The sequence below is a fragment of the Sycon ciliatum genome, chromosome 3 (genome assembly GCF_964019385.1).
Source record: "Sycon ciliatum chromosome 3, ocSycCili1.1, whole genome shotgun sequence".
NCBI classification, from domain to species: domain Eukaryota; kingdom Metazoa; phylum Porifera; class Calcarea; order Leucosolenida; family Sycettidae; genus Sycon; species Sycon ciliatum.
The window spans coordinates 38484581-38502789 of record NC_088645.1 but is presented as its reverse complement, the minus strand read 5'-3'; positions in this window follow the sequence as shown (position 1 = coordinate 38502789).

The following is an 18209-nucleotide window of genomic DNA, read 5'->3' as shown; positions in this document are numbered from 1 at the left end:
CTACACACACCACACCACATACTCCGGCATACACTGGCTGTTGGTAACCACCCAGGAGAATGAAAGAAAAGTCAGAAAGAGATCGAGAAAGAGAAGAAAGACGTGTGCGACCATAATCGCTACACACACACACACACACACACACACACACACACACACACACACACACATACACACACACCTTGAACATTGAACCTTGAACCTTGAAACTGCCACCTAAAGGTGATGCAGTGCCTCAAAGAGGCAAGGAGGGCAGAGTTACTTCTTGCATTTGTGTTCAGCCAGGTACTGGGGACGTGTGAACTTCCAGAGCAGGTCGGGCATGGGATGGTGCAGCGCTCGTTGCCAGAGCTGCATGTTCTGCGGTTGCAGTTGTGCCGGCGGTGCCCAGCTTTGCTCTGGGAACAGCGGTCACAGGTGTGGCAGTAGTACTTACATTGGCTGCAATCAGGTGGGAGAGGTGCAACTATCTCTGGAACTGGAGCGTCACCGAGGCTGGGAGAGCAGCTGTGCACAGCACATCCACCTCGGCTAGCAAACCGACGAAGGCACGTTTCGCACAACACCGCCACGGACTGTCCGTGGATCGGCTTCAGGCGCTCTTCTCTGCATTTGTGCCGCCAAAGTCCGCTTTTACTGGCGAATAGTCGCTCACAGATCGCACAGCACACTGACTTGGCTGTAGTTTCAAGGCGTAATTGCCGCGCAACAATGGCATCCGTGATGACCCACTCGCCAGCTGCGAGGTTGTACCAACCGGTGTATAGACCGAACGCCTTGAGGTCATCACGTACCAAATCACGCCATCGACGCCTGGGGCCCTGAAAAGGGCGTGGAGCATGGAGCCACGAGAACAAAACTTCCTTTGGAAGCCGGTGGTTGTCCATCCTGGCAATGTGACCAAGCCATTGCAGACGTCGACGTGCAACCATGTCAGCAACTGGCTGTGTAGTGCACATTCTATGCAGGGAGGCAGACGACAGGTGGTCCTCCCACTGTTTGGAACGCGAGATGCCGAGAATGACACGAACACTCACACACACACACACACACACACACACACACACACACACACACACACACACACACACACACACTGTACTTGTTGCTCACTGCCAAAACTGGTCACGTGAGTCCCCCCGGGAGAGGGGAGAGAGACTCAAAAGGAATCTTGGAAAGTTGACTCAACTGGTTATTGAACCGCCCAACGGCCGACACCCCCTGAAACAGGTGGACTTGAAAATGATCCCACTTATGGGCTCACCACACCTCAGTAAGTGGGTGAGACACACACACACACACACACACACACACACACACACACACACACACACACACCTGGTCCTGGTCCTGGTAAACACTGCCATTACAGTCACGTGTCCCCTCGCGGGGCCGACAACATGGAAAACGACGCGCGTCGGCAGAAAGTCGGCAGTCTGCCGAGAGATCAGGGACCATGTTCAATCGGCACGACGAGAGAGCCATCTCCGGCAGCTATGGATTTGGAATCCACGAGTGGAGCGGCAGCATCGGCCACAGGCCCCACAGTGGGCCTTGCAGCATGAGAGAGCGAGCCGCACACGCTGCGGCGGAGGAGTCGCCTGAGCAGCAATGGTAGACACCGCCGCCTGGCACGGAGCCCGAGACGATGTCGCGGGGAGCATCCGGGAGTTGGGGCACTTGTGGACCGCCAAACCTCCGGCACTACGGAACCAGCGCTCGCAGGAAGAACATTGTCGGCCACCTCTCTGTTCTGATACAGGTTTGCGGCGCTCATCGAGGCATTTATGGCGAGGCAAACCACTCCTGGAGAAGAGACGGCCACACTCGGCACAAGGTATCCGCAGGGTTTCACAAACGGGTTCGGGCGGGGGCAAAACACTGCAAGCGGCCCGCCATTCCCGTCTATCCTGGGCCAAGTCATACCATTCGTCGATGCCCAACGCCGCCAGATCCTTCCGCGCAGCATACATATATTCGCGCCACCTTTTCCTCGGGCCTCACATTGGACGGACAGGATGTAGGGTGCCAAACAGTAGTTGACGCGGGGGACGCTCCTCATGCATTCGCACAACATGCCCAAGCCACTCCATGCGGCGCGATGTCAGCAGGCTGGGGATGTCACGGGGCTGACGCGGATTCCACCGCTCCAGAACATCAACCCTGGTCAGTCGTTCGTCCCAGACATTCCGCTGGCTGATACCCATCACGGAACGGATGCAGCGCAGATGGAAAAATCACAGTGCATCAAGGTCGGGCTTCAACGGCACCCAACACTCAGCACAGTACAGAAGCAGAGACAACACGCATGCCCCGTACACAAGCCGCTTCGTAGCAAGTGAGAGGTTGCTGTCAGTGAAAACCGGCTGGCGCAGGGCACCAAATGCACGTGATGCACCGGCAAAGCGCGAGCTGATATCTGGGGTAGATCGGCCATTCGTGTGGAGGAGAGAGCCAAGATAACGGAAACTATCTACACACTCGACCACCTCACCCGCCACGTCCAGGGGCAGCCGGTCTGCTTCCGCGAGTCCATATCCAGCAGCCATCACCTTTGTCTTGTCCATGTTGACTGTCAAGCCGAAAGAATACGCTACATGTATGAATTGGTCAAGGGCCCGCTGTGCACCATCATGAGTGGTAGCCAGCAGAGCAGAGTCATCTGCAAATTGACACTCGCGATGGACCTTGCTCTTGTCTGTTGACTTCCGACTGAATAGGAGACTGCCCCCAGGGTTTGTCGCCACAGGAATACCAACGCCAGGAATGTCGGCAACAGCACGATGCCACTGCTGGAAAACGGCCCTCATCAACAGATTGAAGAGTACCGGTGCCATGCAGAAACCCTGCCGAAGGCCTTTCCGCACCTCAATTGGTGGCGCATCAACTCCCGGGATCTTCAACGTTGCTGTCATATTGGTGTGGAAAGAGCGTATGATATTGAGGAGGCGCTCAGGGACACCTGCCTTCTTGAGGATAATCCATAGGTATTGGCGGCTGACAGAGTCATACGCCTCACGGAGGTCTACGAAGACTAGAAAATCCTTGCACCGATGTTCGTAGAGCTTCTCTGCGACCTGCCGAACGGCGAAAACCATATCCGTGCATGACCGACCCTTCCTAAAACCACATTGGGAGTCGGGAAGGATGGTTTCGGCCAAAGATTGCAAGCGGCGCTGAATCATGGCAGCAACGACCTTGCCAACCACCTCCAACAAAGCAATGCCCCGCCAATTATCGCATTTGGCAAGGTTGCCCTTCTTCGGGATGGGGACCAGATTGCTACACACCCATTCTTGAGGGACTGCTTCGGCCTTCCACACGGTACACACGAGGTCCAAGAGGGCACACATAAGAGCGGGGCCACCGGCCTTAACCATCTCAGGTAAGATGTCAGAGCCGCCAGCCGCCTTCCCATTGCTCATGGCTGACACCGCACGCTGAAGCTCAGCAAGGTTCGGTGGTTCGCCAAGCTCCTCGACGATGTCCTGCTGTTCCACCTGATCGATAACACCGGGGTCGAATGTGCTTGGGATGTTGTAGACCTTGGTAAAGTGGCGCGACCATCGCCGTCCCTGCTCCGCCGGAGAAGTACAGATGTTGCCATTCTCATCTAGGAATGCCATATTTGGGATTGGCTTGAGGCCAGATCGGGCATCTTGTAAGGACCGTATTCCGGCCCACACGCTTGCGGAATTAAACCGGCCACTCTCAACCCTGCCCGCAACTGTGGCGAACCACTGGTTCTTAGCCGTGCGCACTGCCTGCCTAGCCTGTCGTCGTGCCGTGCGCAGCTTCTAGTAGCCATCGTTCCGACGGCCATTCGTTATCCACGACCGATGGCAGGCATTACGTTCCACCAGTAGCGGCTTCAAAGTATCCCTGCTATCAGCAAACCAGTCCGGCTGTCGGCGACCCTGGCGGCCCAAGGCAGACTGTGCGGCATCTGTCATAGCACTACGGATGTTGTTCCATTTTTCATCAACAGTGGAGCAGGGGTCGGCGGTACCCCTGAGCCTGGCAGCGACACCGTCTTGATACTCGTCAACAACACGGCGGACCTGACCATTGTCATCAGTGGATACAATATCCGGTAAGCGGCACGTTGCGAAACGAGCCCTCTTGGACTGTGCGGCCGGTTTCCGCCACCTGACACGACCCAGCCGGAAGCGCATTGCGAGTAGACTCTGATCACTGCCACACTCAGCCGATGGGATAATCTGTGAATCCGTACACCGGTGACGGTCCCTCTGAGCAACTATGATGTAGTCGATGCAGTGCACATGGCGACTCCTAGGGTGCATCCACGTACCCTTCAACTCTGCTTTCTTACAGAACCAAGTGTTACATATCCAGCCCTCATGCATGGCCAAGAAACTGAGGAGGTGCTCACCAGAAGAGTTCAAAATGCCAAGGCCATGTGGGCCATGCACCCTGCACCAGCTGTCCTGACTGTGTCCACTTCCGACCCTGGCGTTGAAATCGCCCAGCAAAATAAATTTTTCACTTGGGGCGATGTTGTTCATGACATTCTGGAGCGACGCATAGAACTCGTCCTTTGCAGAGCGTTTGCTCCGAAAAGTCGGGGCATACGCGGTGACAATGGTAATCCAGTCTGTATTCCCATTTTCCAGTTCGAATCTCAAGCGGAGTGACATGACACGAGCAGAGAGCGGCGACGATTGACATCCACCCGCGCGCCAAGCTTTCAAGACATTTCCGCGGAGCACGAACGCAACCCCCTCGCCTCTCTGACATGGCTCACCGACTCCAGGTACTGGGCGTCCAGAAGTAATGACCTCCGCTCCAGTGACTCTGTACTGCTCACAGCCAAACCAATGCGTTTCCTGAAGACAGGCGATGTCCATTTTCAAATTTTCAAGATGTTCAACTATTTGAAAGATTTTGTTATCGTCGGAAACAATTCCTCTCACTGCTGCCGTCTGAACTGGTCCATCACTCTCCACAAGAGAGCGAACATTCCATGAGCCAATGCTCAGAGTCGTTCCAGGTCGTCGCCTTTGTGCGGTAGCTTGCTCCACTCGCGGGCTTGCAGGGCCTCGCGAAGGACTCCGAGGTTGGGGTGACGGGGAGAGTGTCGGCATCGTAACTATCCGACCAAGTCTCCTGTCGTTGAAGACCCCACCTCAGGCGCTGCTTGCCTGGACGGCTGGGGACACCCCAGGCCGTCCACAACGGCGAGGACAAGCACGGATGGAGGCCAGAAACAAGAGCCAAAAAAACTACAACCGTCCTCCACCAGAGCAGAGGACACACACACACATACACACACACACACACACACACACACACACACACACTTGTTGCTCACTGCCAAAACTGGTCACGTGGGTCTCCCCGGGAGAGGGGAGAGAGACTCCAAAGGAATCTTGGAAAGATGACTCAACTGGCTATTGAACCGCCCAACGGCCGACACCCCCTGAAATCCCCAAAACTCTGGGTGGACTTGAAAATGATCCCACTTATGGGCTCACCACACCTCAGTAAGTGGGTGAGGACAAGGTGCAGAAAAAGGATTGACGGCATCAGGGTATCCGTCCTGGGATCCAACTGCAGTTACCCCTGCCCCCAGTGAAGGTAATACTTGCTACTAGTGTGGGTGGCTAAATCAGAGTGGATCTGATCTAAGCGTCACTAGTATCATTGATTACACAAGAGTTAATCTAGCCAGAAGCAGTCCATGGTTAACAGGTATGTATACTTCAAATAGAAGTAACCTGAAATCAACAAAGGTGGCAGATACAACAATACACCTTCAAGCAGCCGAGCCTGTTGGCAACAGACCCAACACAATCAGGCATAAGTGTACCCACCAACCGGACTAGCTGGCACCGAACACACACACACACACACACACACACACACACACACACACACACACACACACCTTGGACCTTGGACGCGCTGCCATATTCTGGCTATGCGGACCCCATGGGGGGTTGAGCAGGTTCGGAACAGTAGGGGCGATGACGGGATAGGTCCTGTGGTCTACTGAAACGCCGACCGCAATTGCAAACGATGCAGAAGGAGCTACGGTCTGTGTTGGTTGCTCTGGCCGAGCCACGGCTGCACTTGTGACGTTTCATGCCTTGGCGCGATAGCACACAGCGGTTGCAGCGGGCGCAGTGGAAGCCGCAGCGTTCGCAGGACATATTGTTTGTAACCGGTGACTCAAGTGTGTCAGAAGATGCCTCTGCTGGTGATGTTGCTGGCGAGCACTTGTGTCGGGCAAATCCACCCTTGCTCCGGAACCATCTGTCGCACTGATCGCAGTGACAGCTTCCTGGCTGTTGGCTTACGGGTAGGGCACGCGTAGCTGTACACTTGTGTCGCTTCCTGTCACTTACACGACTGAAGGAACGGTGACAAGTTTGGCACACAACCGGTGATGGTCGAGGTCTGTTCTGCTTGTCTGGCAGACAACGGTAAGCCTGGCGCCATTTGGAGCGAGAAGAGGTGGCCACTTCATACCAGTCGTCAAGTGGTTTGACGTCACTCCGAACACAGTCTCGCCACCTTTTCCGCGGACCATGGGCAGGTCTCTTGTTTGGAAACGAACCGAACAGTAGAGCCTTCGGGATGCGTTCATCCTCCATCCTTGCCACATGACCAAGCCACTCAAGGCGACGTCTGCTGAGACGACACTCCATGTCCAAGGTATCTCCCCAGCGCTCCAGAACTTCAACATTAGTTATCCTGTCATTCCATACATCTTGACGACTGATGCCCAGAATGGTGCGGACACAACGGAGATGAAAGACAGACAACGCATGAACATCAGCCTGTAGCGGTACCCAGCATTCGGACCCATAGAGCAGAGTCGACAGCACACAAGCATTGTACACTGACCGTTTGATGGATATTGTCAGTGTTACATCGTGGAATATCGATTTCTTCAGAGCGCCAAACGCTTTGGCAGCTTGTGCAATCCGGGATGTGACATCATCATGACATCGTCCGTTGCTGTGTATGTTGGATCCAAGGTAACGAAAAGACGACACATGGGCAATCTCCATAGTTCGAATCGCGAGCGGCTCTAGATCGTCGTTAGAGATGTTGGGGCCAGAGACCATGAACTTGGTTTTGGTGGCACTGACGGTGAGGCCAAAATCGCTGCATACATCCACAAATACCTCCAAGGCTGAAACTGCGGCCTGGCGTGTCGCGGCCACAAGAGCGGAATCATCAGCAAACTGACACTCTGTCAGCTCCAGGGATCTATCACGGCGGCTACGGTGGTGGAGTAGCTTCCCATCTGGCTCGAAGAAGACCTTTGCGCCTACACCAGGGATAGGCTGCACGTGCTGGCGCCAACAATGCATCACTGCCCACATGAAGATGTTGAATAGGACAGGGGCCATGCAACATCCCTGCCGCAAGCCGTTCGTCACAGGGATGGGGTCAGCTTCAACATTCGACAGACGGAGAGTTGCGGTCATGCCGTCATGGAATGCACGGATAACAGCGATCAGCTTCTCGGGGACGCCAGCTTTTCGCAGTACTAACCACAGACACTCTCGCGGAACTGAGTCATAGGCTTTCTTCAGGTCAATGAAGATGAAGAAACACTTCTGCTCATGCTCGTAGCTCTTTTTGATTAGTTGCCTTGCCGCAAAGATCATGTCAGCACACCCGCGTCCTGTGCGGAAGCCGCACTGAGAGTCTGGTAGCACATCGTCTAGTTTATCAGCAAGTCGGCTCTGGATGACGCGAGCAACCACTTTACCAATAACGTCGAGGAGAGCTATGCCTCGCCAGTTGTCACATTCTGCAAGGTTACCTTTCTTGGGGATAGGCACCAGCTGCGCGTTGACCCAGTCGCCAGGAACACTGCCACTGTCCCAGACTGAATGGAGAAGCTCCAGTAGGTGGTCAGTAAACAGATCTGGACAGGCTTTGAGCATCTCCGGCAGTATTCCTGACTGACCTGCAGCTTTGCCACTTCGACATTGCGTGATTGCCTGCTGTAACTCCAACAGATCAGGCGGCGCAACCAAACTATCCAGACACGGCATTTGTGGAACACAGTCAAGAATACTGGAATTGAACGTACTTTGCACATTCAGAACACCAGAGAAATGACGGCCCCAACGTTTGCCCTGGTCTTCGGCAGATGCACATGGATTTCCATTCTCGTCGTTGATCGCAGCAGTTGTGATGCGGGTCGGGCCTTGTTCGACTGTTTGTAGTGCACGAACACATTTCCACACAGTTCGTCCTGAGAATCTTTGTGCATTGGCGAGCTCTGCCTTGGATGATATCCAGTCACGTTTAGCCTTCCGCACTCCGGCACGCGCTTGACTGCGAGCCTGTTTGAAAGCAGTGTGATCCCTAGGACGTTGATGTTGAAGCCAGAGCGCGTGCAGCCGATTCCGTTCCTGTAACAGAGGTTCAATAGTCGGGCCACTGTCCACATACCAATCAGGTTGTTTACGCTTGCGTTGACCAAGAGTGTCCGTTCCGGCAGTGACAACACACACACACACACACACACACACACACACACACACACACACTACCACTAGTACTACTATAGCATGACTGCCCATTGGGCAATGTCACCCCCGGAGGGGTCCAGAGTTTGGAGGGCACCGTCATTGGCAGGACTTCTGGTGCCTCGTCAAGTCTTGCTGTCGTCGGAAACGCTGTGCGCAATGCATACAGATCAGCGGCATTGATTCTCTATCGGCTGCAGCGAGACGTTTTCCACGGTTGCAGTTATGGCGGTTAAAACCAGCCCGGGACTTGAAGCAGCGATTGCAGCGTTGATAATGCTGAAAGCAGCAACTAGCGAGAGACGCCGTCAATGCCGTATCTGCATGTTCAGGGGGTGCAGGCTGGCAGCGATGAACTGCAAGCCCACCCTTACTCCGGAACAATCGGCCGCAACTGACGCACTGTGCTGAACCACGCTGTTGGTGGACGGGAAGTTGGAGCTCAGCCAAACACTTGTGCCGTGCCTTGTCTTGAGGACGAGAGAAGGCCCGGTTGCAAGAGGAGCAGAGTACGAGCGAGAGGAGGCTGAAAAACCAGAACCTGCTCTCGCCAAGCCGACCGGACTTGTGCGCAATCAAACCATTCTTGAATGGACTTCAAGTCAGTAGCCACAACGTCTCTCCACCTGCGCCTGGGACCGCAGAAGAGGCGCGCAGCCAACAAACGACCAAACAAAAGCTGCAATGGGACACGGTCCTCTGACATCCCAGCCACATGACCAAGCCACTCTAAACGACGATGGCGCATCTTAACAGAGAGTGGCACTGGGTCACCCCAGTGACGACGTAACTGCGCAGACGTGATGTGATCGGATTGCTGCTGGCTGCGAGGGATGGCTAATATTCTGCGTATGCAGCGATGATGGAACGCATCCAAACGTCTCTCACACACACACACACACACACACACACACACACAGACACACACACACACAGACACACACACACACATACATATTCACACCTACAGACACAAAGACAAGCACACACGCACACAGGGGACTGATGTGTATTGACACATAGGGTTGAAACGATCGAAAAAATGTCTATATCAATTTCCTCGATTGCTCGATCGATCATTTTCCAAACGACAGGAAATAACAATGAAACTTGGTGGCTGCTTTTGAATAATGTCAATGGGATCAAGTTTTAAATGCACGCTTCAGGCAGCAGCTGTGACGTCATAAGGGTGCGGAACTGAACGAAGACACACAGGTAAGCCTGAGCAATGGACAGGAGGTAAGTGACTGCAATTTAAAGCAAATAATATTATTCAATGTTCATTGTTGTTGTTGTTTTCTTTATTTGAATATGATAAAACCAAACAGGCAGAACTGTCAAGTGACAAAAAACAAAAACAAAAATTTGACGGGTTGGCGTACCGGGCAGGTCAAGAACAAGGAGTCGTACAACTCCCTGGTCAAGAGCCACCTTTCCGCTTCCGTGGGACGCCACCACCCCATGATCAGGCGTCAGATGCGGCTCCTAAACGGTGGGGGAGGATAGATCAGATACACCAACCAGAGGCCAAAGGCCTAAATCACATTTGCCACATCCATGTTTTACTCATGCCAGGCCACGAGTTCTCAATTAGCTGTGGGTCGCAGCACGGTTGGAAAAAATCCTTCCGCTTCCAAGCAGGACTTGAACCTAATACCTCTCGTTTCTCAATCATGGTCTTAGACCAACCCACTGTGCCTGCCTGCAAGTGACAAGTGAGCAAATTATGGACGTCATAATGCTATAACGGGACTTGCAGGTGGTCAATGACTGCGAGTAATGTGTGAAACTGCTGACGAGCATAGTGTGGCGGCTCTATAGGTTGAACTGTGAGAAAATCATCGAGGTAGTGCAGCAGGTCATGCACATTGAATTTATTCGTGGCTACCCACCAAAGGGCGTCGGGGAGCCTGTTGAACAAAAATGGAGAGAACATTCATGTATTAGGGAGTTAACGAATGCGCGGTCAGGGTGCCAGGCCGGAGCGGACTCAAGCCGATCCAAGTGAACAGCGTCCAGTGCGACTGTTGGCGCAACGGAACCCCTGCCGGCTGGTTGCCCTGTGCGACACTCTCGTGCGCCGTGTCCGGAGACGTTGCAGGTGCTGCATTGGTGAGCGTACAAACAGGGGTTTTGACGACACAAGCCCCAGTTGTAGAGTCGACACCACTCAGTTGCCGAGTGTGCGGCGCCAGGGGCTGCCGCGGAGCTGGGCCGAAAGGGCTGCACAGCACGGATGTTGCTTGCTGACAAGTCGGCCTCCGCGCCCCTGAGTCCTGACTGCCAGTACCACAGCCGTATGCACCAGTGACCAGTCACCGGACGTGCAACATCGAACACGGTAGTGCACAGTGTTTGTGCTGTTGTGTCCTAATGACGTGACGGCTTGTGAAGGGCCTAGGGGAGGACAAACCAACAACCCACTCTTGTTCGGCTAACCGACAACTAACCCTGAAGGGCTGTCATCCTTGTTATTTTATCTTGGTGTGTAAAGTTGTACAATATGTGAGTACTAGAAAAGGTACCAGTAGTACGGGAAGTAGTACGCAGCATGCTATTCTAATGTCATATATGGACAGGTGTGAATATGAGGATGTGAAGGTTATAGTTACTGTATATGCATATGTATAGGGATATTTAATGGCACCAAATGATATAGTTCCAATATCATCACACCATTCCCCTTCTCCCGTCACAGATACCATCTGTGACAATGACTAAACGAGAAACAATATATATAGAATGTAACGGCACTAAAGGATATAAAGGAACAATATCATCACACCATTCCCCTTCTCCGGTCCGAGATACCATCTGGGACAATGACTAAATGAAGAGAGAAACAATAGACGAAGAAGCTAGGAGCAACACAGCAGGAGAAGAAAGTCACATCTTGCGGGACAATGCATCGGCGTTGCCATTGAGAGCGCCAGGCCGGTGCACAACGGTGAAAGCAAATGGCTGCAGAGCAATGGCCCATCGGGCCTCCCGAGCATTGCCACTATGATGCTGAGCAATCCATTGAAGAGGGCGGTGGTCGGTAATCAAGGGGAAGCGTCTGGCGAGGAGATATGGAGCGAATTTGAGAATGGCCCCCTTGAGGGCGAGACACTCCTTCTCGATGGTGGCATAACGGCGTTCACGGTCGAGGAGCTTGCGACTGGCATATGCTACGGGGTGTTCGGTGCCCTGGGCATCACGCTGGGTCAGGACAGCGCCCAAACCAACATCGGACGCGTCCGTGTGTAGGTAGAACCCCGCAGCAAAGTTCGGCGCAACAATGACCGGGTCGGAGACAAGGAGGCCTTTCAATTGAACGAAGGCCTGTGCAGCTGAGGTCGTCCAGTGGAGGGTGTTGGGGTGGCTTTTCGACGTCATGGCTACCAAGGGCTCCGCGATGGTTGAAAAGTGTGGAATGAGGCGACGATAGTAGCTGCACAACCCCAGGAAGGAACGCAGGGCCTTCTTGGTCGTGGGATGTCGCCAATCGTCGATGGCTTGCAACTTGCCAGGGTCCGCACGCACCCGACCATGACCAATCACATGGCCAAGGAAGGGAGTTTCGACCAGATCTGGCCGCTTATGCCGACTACACAACGCTGTTTCAGTGCCTGTCCACCATGGATACCATTGACCACAGCTCGACAATCCTGCAAAATGCTCTCGATGCCCTTGTGGATTGAGGCACCAGCTGGAGAATTGCGTTCGAGCCAGTCAAGTCCCAGGCCATGATTATTGACCATCACCGCCCTGCCTGGGACCTCCCAGCAGTACAGTTTGCGGGTGTCCCCCTGAATGGAGAGAGTAACCTCAAGCTTCTTGGGGTAACCTTGGACAGCCAACTTTCCCACCGCAACCACCTCCGTACCATCGCCATCAGAGCACGCCAGCGTCTCGGGCTCCTGCGGAAGGCCTCGCCGCTCCTGGATTCTCGCAGCCGAGCTACAGTGTACCATGGGTTTGTACGCCCAGTAATGGAGTACTGCCCATTGGTCTGGATGGGCGCAGCAGATTGTCACTTGCAGCGACTTGACCAGACGCAGCGCTCAGCCCTCCACTTGATTGGCCCAGGCGCAATGCTGCAAAGCCTGTCTTCCGGCGCATGGTAGCTGCGTGTACCTACATTTACAAGCTACTGTGCTCCAATCCTACCAGCCCACTTCGTCAGCTCTTGCCTCCCTCTCAAGCCCCTCCCCCGACCAGCCCATGTTCGACCCACTCGTCTCTCTCTCGTCCGTTTCGACATGCATAACTACCAGCTTGAGACAGGGCTACCTGTCAATAGCCGGGAAAGTTGCCGTAGAGCTTTCCCCGCCTGTGCTGTCCCTGTATGGAATGCCCTGCCACCCGCCGTCCTCAGCCAGCCACCTGACCGGAAAGGGCTGCAAAGTTTCAAAGTGTCTGTCTTCCGGCACCTCTGTGCCCAGCAAAGGCACTGGGCCACTGACACTTTGTAAGATGTATGCACATCTGCCCACACACTGCTACATATTGCCATACGCCTCGTGCCCTGCTTACTCTTTTCTTTGGATCTAAATGTGCACCCCTTACGCATTATATAATTATACTTTATTTAGTTCTCTCCCCCTCTCTTGCCCCCAACCCTCCCCGCTCGCGCTCTCTCTCTCTGTCCCTCTCTCTCTCTCTCTCTCTCTCTCTCTCTCTCTCTCTCTCTCTCTCTCTCTCTCTCTCTCTCTCTCTCATCTGGTTGCGACGTCAATAAAAACACTGGTCGGAAGATCCACTTTTCTGAGGTACTGTATGTGGGGCTCCGTTTATTGAGGTGCGTTGAAATTTATTCTCTTTATCTTATTATTTCTTTTCTATAATTTCCCCATATGAGTTCCTATCAGTTGCTGTTAACACCTTGAGTGGAGAGCGCTTGCTCGAGCGTTGAACAGGGTTCTTAATCCACCATACCCAGTTCGCAAGGCTGGGCGGGGTTGTGAGCAGGCTTTCATTTCATCTTTTCTTATTATTTCTGCTTTTCATCTTATTACAAAAATTCTGCGCTTTTTCTCCATCTGCGCATAAAATCTAGACTGACAACCTGCTTGTTAAATCATGCACCTGCTTTCAGGCGTAAAAACCCTGTTGTAGAGGTCTCAGTCCTCATTTGTTAGACTTATCTGCCTTTATAAATGTAACTTACTCTCTCTCTCTCTCATTTTTTTAAAATACTTTTTTAGTTCTCTTGCTCCCCAACCCTCCCCGCTCTCTCTCTCTCTCTCTCTCTCTCTCTCTCTCTCTCTCTCTCTCTCTCTCTCTCTCTCTCTCTCTCTCTCTCTCTCTCTCTCTCGTCTCTCTCTCTCTCATTTTTTTAAATACTTTATTTAGTTCTCTTATTTAGTTCTCTTGCTCCCCAACCCTCCCTGCTCCTTCTCTCTCTATCTCTCTCTCTCTCTCTCTCTCTCTCTCTCTCTCTCTCTCTCCTCTCTCTCTCTCCTCTCTCTCCTCTCTCTCTCTCTCTCTCTCTCTTTCTCTCTCTCTCTCTCTCTCTCTCTCTCTCTCTCTTTCTGTCTAAATTTCTCTCTCTTTCTCTCTGTGCTATTGGCGCGCCTGGTTGTGATGAAGCCGAGACGAGACTCCGCAGGTGCAGAGAGTGATAGTGCTGCGTGATGGTCCGATACACACACGCTGGGTCCGTTCGGAGAGGTAAGAAATGAACCACCGCAGGGCTGTTGCCGTGACACCAACATTGAAGAGGTCGAGAATTAGTTGGTGATGTCTAATTCCACACCTGATGAGCCGTCACGAACCATACGGCGAAACGTACGTCGTGTGAAACAACTTGTTTTGTAGTCAACTAGTCCATCAGAATGTCATGCATGAGGAGTACTGTAGGAGTTTGGCTTTCGGCTTGAACAATTCGTTTTCGCAAAGCCTCCCATTTCTTTACTTATCTTTGATATTTATGACCCACCCAAGTTGGGTGGTGTGCTGCTTTGCTGCTTCAAATTGTACTTAGACCGCTTTGTCAAATATCGCACTGGTCTCGTCATCGTCCAGTAGCAATCGACATTCTTTGTTCCGTTGGGACTGTAGCTTTTGTTCCTTTTCGTTGCGCTTGCCTTCCCCTCTTTGGTCTTTCGGTAACCTTGAGCCTTCCTAGTTGGAAGGCTTTCGGCTAGCGCTACGGAGATGTATTGAAGCTAGGTGCCAGGATGTCGAATGTCTCAGTACTCTGTCAGTTTTGTGCCTAGTTATTGCACTTTCTGACTGTATAAAGTATCATGTTACAGTGATGGAGAGTTACTCTTAACTCGTATCCATAATGTCTTTTCCTTTCTACATAAAATTCATTTTTCTTGCTCTCGTTTGCTCGTGCCACTATATGACGTTGGTGATGCGGAAGGAGACAATGTAGGGGAGAAGGTACGTCACGACATGAAGAGAAGGCACGGAAGTTTAGTCCCAACAATTTAATCACCTGCGTAATTCTTCTTTCTGCTCATACAAAAACGAGCATGCATCAGGGATAATCTGACTTACATTATTCTTTGGTTCCAACGAATGTCCAGAAGTGAGAAGACATTCTACAACGGAAACATGACCATTCTCTGCTGCATGATGTAATGGTGTGTTGCCATGCTGGAAGTAGAAGCAAATTAAAGACAAGACATGTACACACATACCCACAGCCATACACATGTTGATGCACACGCACACATGCACACACACACACACACTCATACATGCATGCTCACACACACACACACACACAAACCCACACACACACACACACACACACACACACACACACACACACACACACACACACACACACACACACACACACACACACACACACACACACACACACACACACACACATACACACACGTTAACTACAACACGAAGCAACTTTCGGTACGGGGAGTGCTGGCCATCGGAGTGAGAGGCTACGGAGAGAAATGGGTAGACACGGCCGAAGCAGAATGTTGGCGGAGCCAAGTATGTACGAGAGAGGATTCAGGGTCGGCGGGGTAAAAACTGCCAGAGCAGAATGTTGGCGGATCCAAGTTTCTACAAGAGTCTGCGTCCGAGGGACGGCCCTGAGTAGCCGAAAATGACCGTGGGCAACACCCCATTTAGTCACTTTATCAAAGTAAATTAGTGATGAGAATGGGAGGTGGGAGGGTTAAACACTACGAAAAAACAGGAAGGATCCGAACACAGAACGGATCGAAATATATAGTCAGGCAAACTCTAGCAAGACATGTCGAGTGCGACGTCGAACGAATGTCGCAAGTCGCCCACGTTAAGCGCCAGATACAAATGCCATGGTGACGCCACCCACATCGGAGGTGAGCACCCGCTTGAATGCTACGTAGAGAGACACGTTCAATGTTACGTAGAGAGTCACGTTCAATGTCATGTAGAGCGACAAGCCACGTAGAGTACCAGATGTGCATGCACTATGTTATTTTGGTCAACATGATCACCGTGATAGGCAGAGCCAGCAGCAAAGCGTGAGCATGCATTAACAGCACTATCAATAATAGCAGCATAGATTGAGCGGTAGCACAAAGCTGAGTGCACCCATTAATCTGCATTGACACCATAATGATACACACACCTCAGACCTCAGACCTGCCCATCGCGGAAGCGATGATAGCGAACAGCTATGTTAGACATAGCAACTTGTGCTGGGATTACACCATTCAACAGCTTGCAAGGCTGATGAATTGACCGCCACTATTTTTAGCCTGGTATCCACCACACAGCTGATTGAAGTGACTTTTTCTGGCCAGTGAATCCCTATTTTTCATTTTTCCATTTTTTTCTTTTTTCTTTTTTTCTACACACACCACACCACATACTCCGGCATACACTGGCTGTTGGTAACCACCCAGGAAAATGAAAGAAAAGTCAGGAAGAGACCGAGAAAGAGAAGAAAGACGTGTGCGACCATAATCGCTACACACACACACACACACACACACACACACACACACACACACACACACCTTGAACATTGAACCTTGAACCTTGAAACTGCCACCTAAAGGTGATGCAGTGCCTCAAAGAGGCAAGGAGGGCAGAGTTACTTCTTGCATTTGTGTTCAGCCAGGTACTGGGGACGTGTGAACTTCCAGAGCAGGTCGGGCATGGGATGGTGCAGCGCTCGTTGCCAGAGCTGCATGTTCTGCGGTTGCAGTTGTGCCGGCGGTGCCCAGCTTTGCTCTGGAAACAGCGGTCACAGGTGTGGCAGTGGTACTTACATTGGCTGCAATCAGGTGGGAGAGGTGCAACTATCTCTGGAACTGGAGCGTCACCGAGGCTGGGAGAGCAGCTGTGCACAGCACATCCACCTCGGCTAGCAAACCGACGATGGCACGTTTCGCACAACACCGCCACGGACTGTCCATGGATCGGCTTCAGGCGCTCTTCTCTGCATTTGTGCCGCCAAAGTCCGCTTTTACTGGCGAATAGTCGCTCACAGATCGCACAGCACACTGACTTGGCTGTAGTTTCAAGGCGTAATTGCCGCGCAACAATGGCATCCGTGATGACCCACTCGCCAGCTGCGAGGTTGTACCAACCGGTGTATAGACCGAACGCCTTGAGGTCATCACGTGCCAAATCACGCCATCGACGCCTGGGGCCCTGAAAAGGGCGTGGAGCATGGAGCGTCGACGGGCAACCATGTCAGCAACTGGCTGTGTAGTGCACATTCTATGCAGGGAGGCAAACGACAGGTGGTCCTCCCACTGTTTGGAACACGAGATGCCGAGAATGACACTCACACTCACTCACACACACACACACACACACACACACACACACACACACACACACACACACACACACACACACACACACACTACCACTAGTACTACTATAGCATGACTGCCCATTGGGCAATGTCACCCCCGGAGGGGGCCAGAGTTTGGAGGGCACCGTCATTGGCAGGACTTCTGGTGCCTCGTCAAGTCTTGCTGTCGTCGGAAACGCTTTGCGCAATGCATACAAATCAGCGGCATTGATTCTCTATCGGCTGTAGCAAGACGTTTTCCAGGGTTGCAGTTATGGCGGTTAAAACCAGCCCGGGACTTGAAGCAGCGATTGCAGCGTTGATAATGCTGAAAGCAGCAACTAGCGAGAGACGCCGTCAATGCCGTATCTGCATGTTCAGGGGGTGCAGGCTGGCAGCGATGAACTGCAAGCCCACCCTTACTTCGGAACCATCGGCCGCAACTGACGCACTGTGCTGAACCACGCTGTTGGCGGACGGGAAGTTGGAGCTCAGCCAAACACTTGTGCCGTGCCTTGTCTTGAGGACGAGAGAAGGCCCGGTTGCAAGAGGAGCAGAGTACGAGCCCGAGGAGGCTGAAAAACCAGAACCTGCTCTCGCCAAGCCGACCGGTCTTGTGCGCAATCAAACCATTCTTGAATGGACTTCAAGTCAGTAGCCACAACGTCTCTCCACCTGCGCCTGGGACCGCAGAAGAGGCGCGCAGCCAACAAACGACCAAACAAAAGCTGCAATGGGACACGGTCCTCCGACATCCCAGCCACATGACCAAGCCACTCTAAACGACGATGGCGCATCTTAACAGAGAGTGGCACTGGGTCACCCCAGTGACAACGTAACTGCGCAGACGTGATGTGATCGGATTGCTGCTGGCTAATATTCTGCGTATGCAGCGATGATGGAAGGCATACAAACGTCTCACACACACACACACA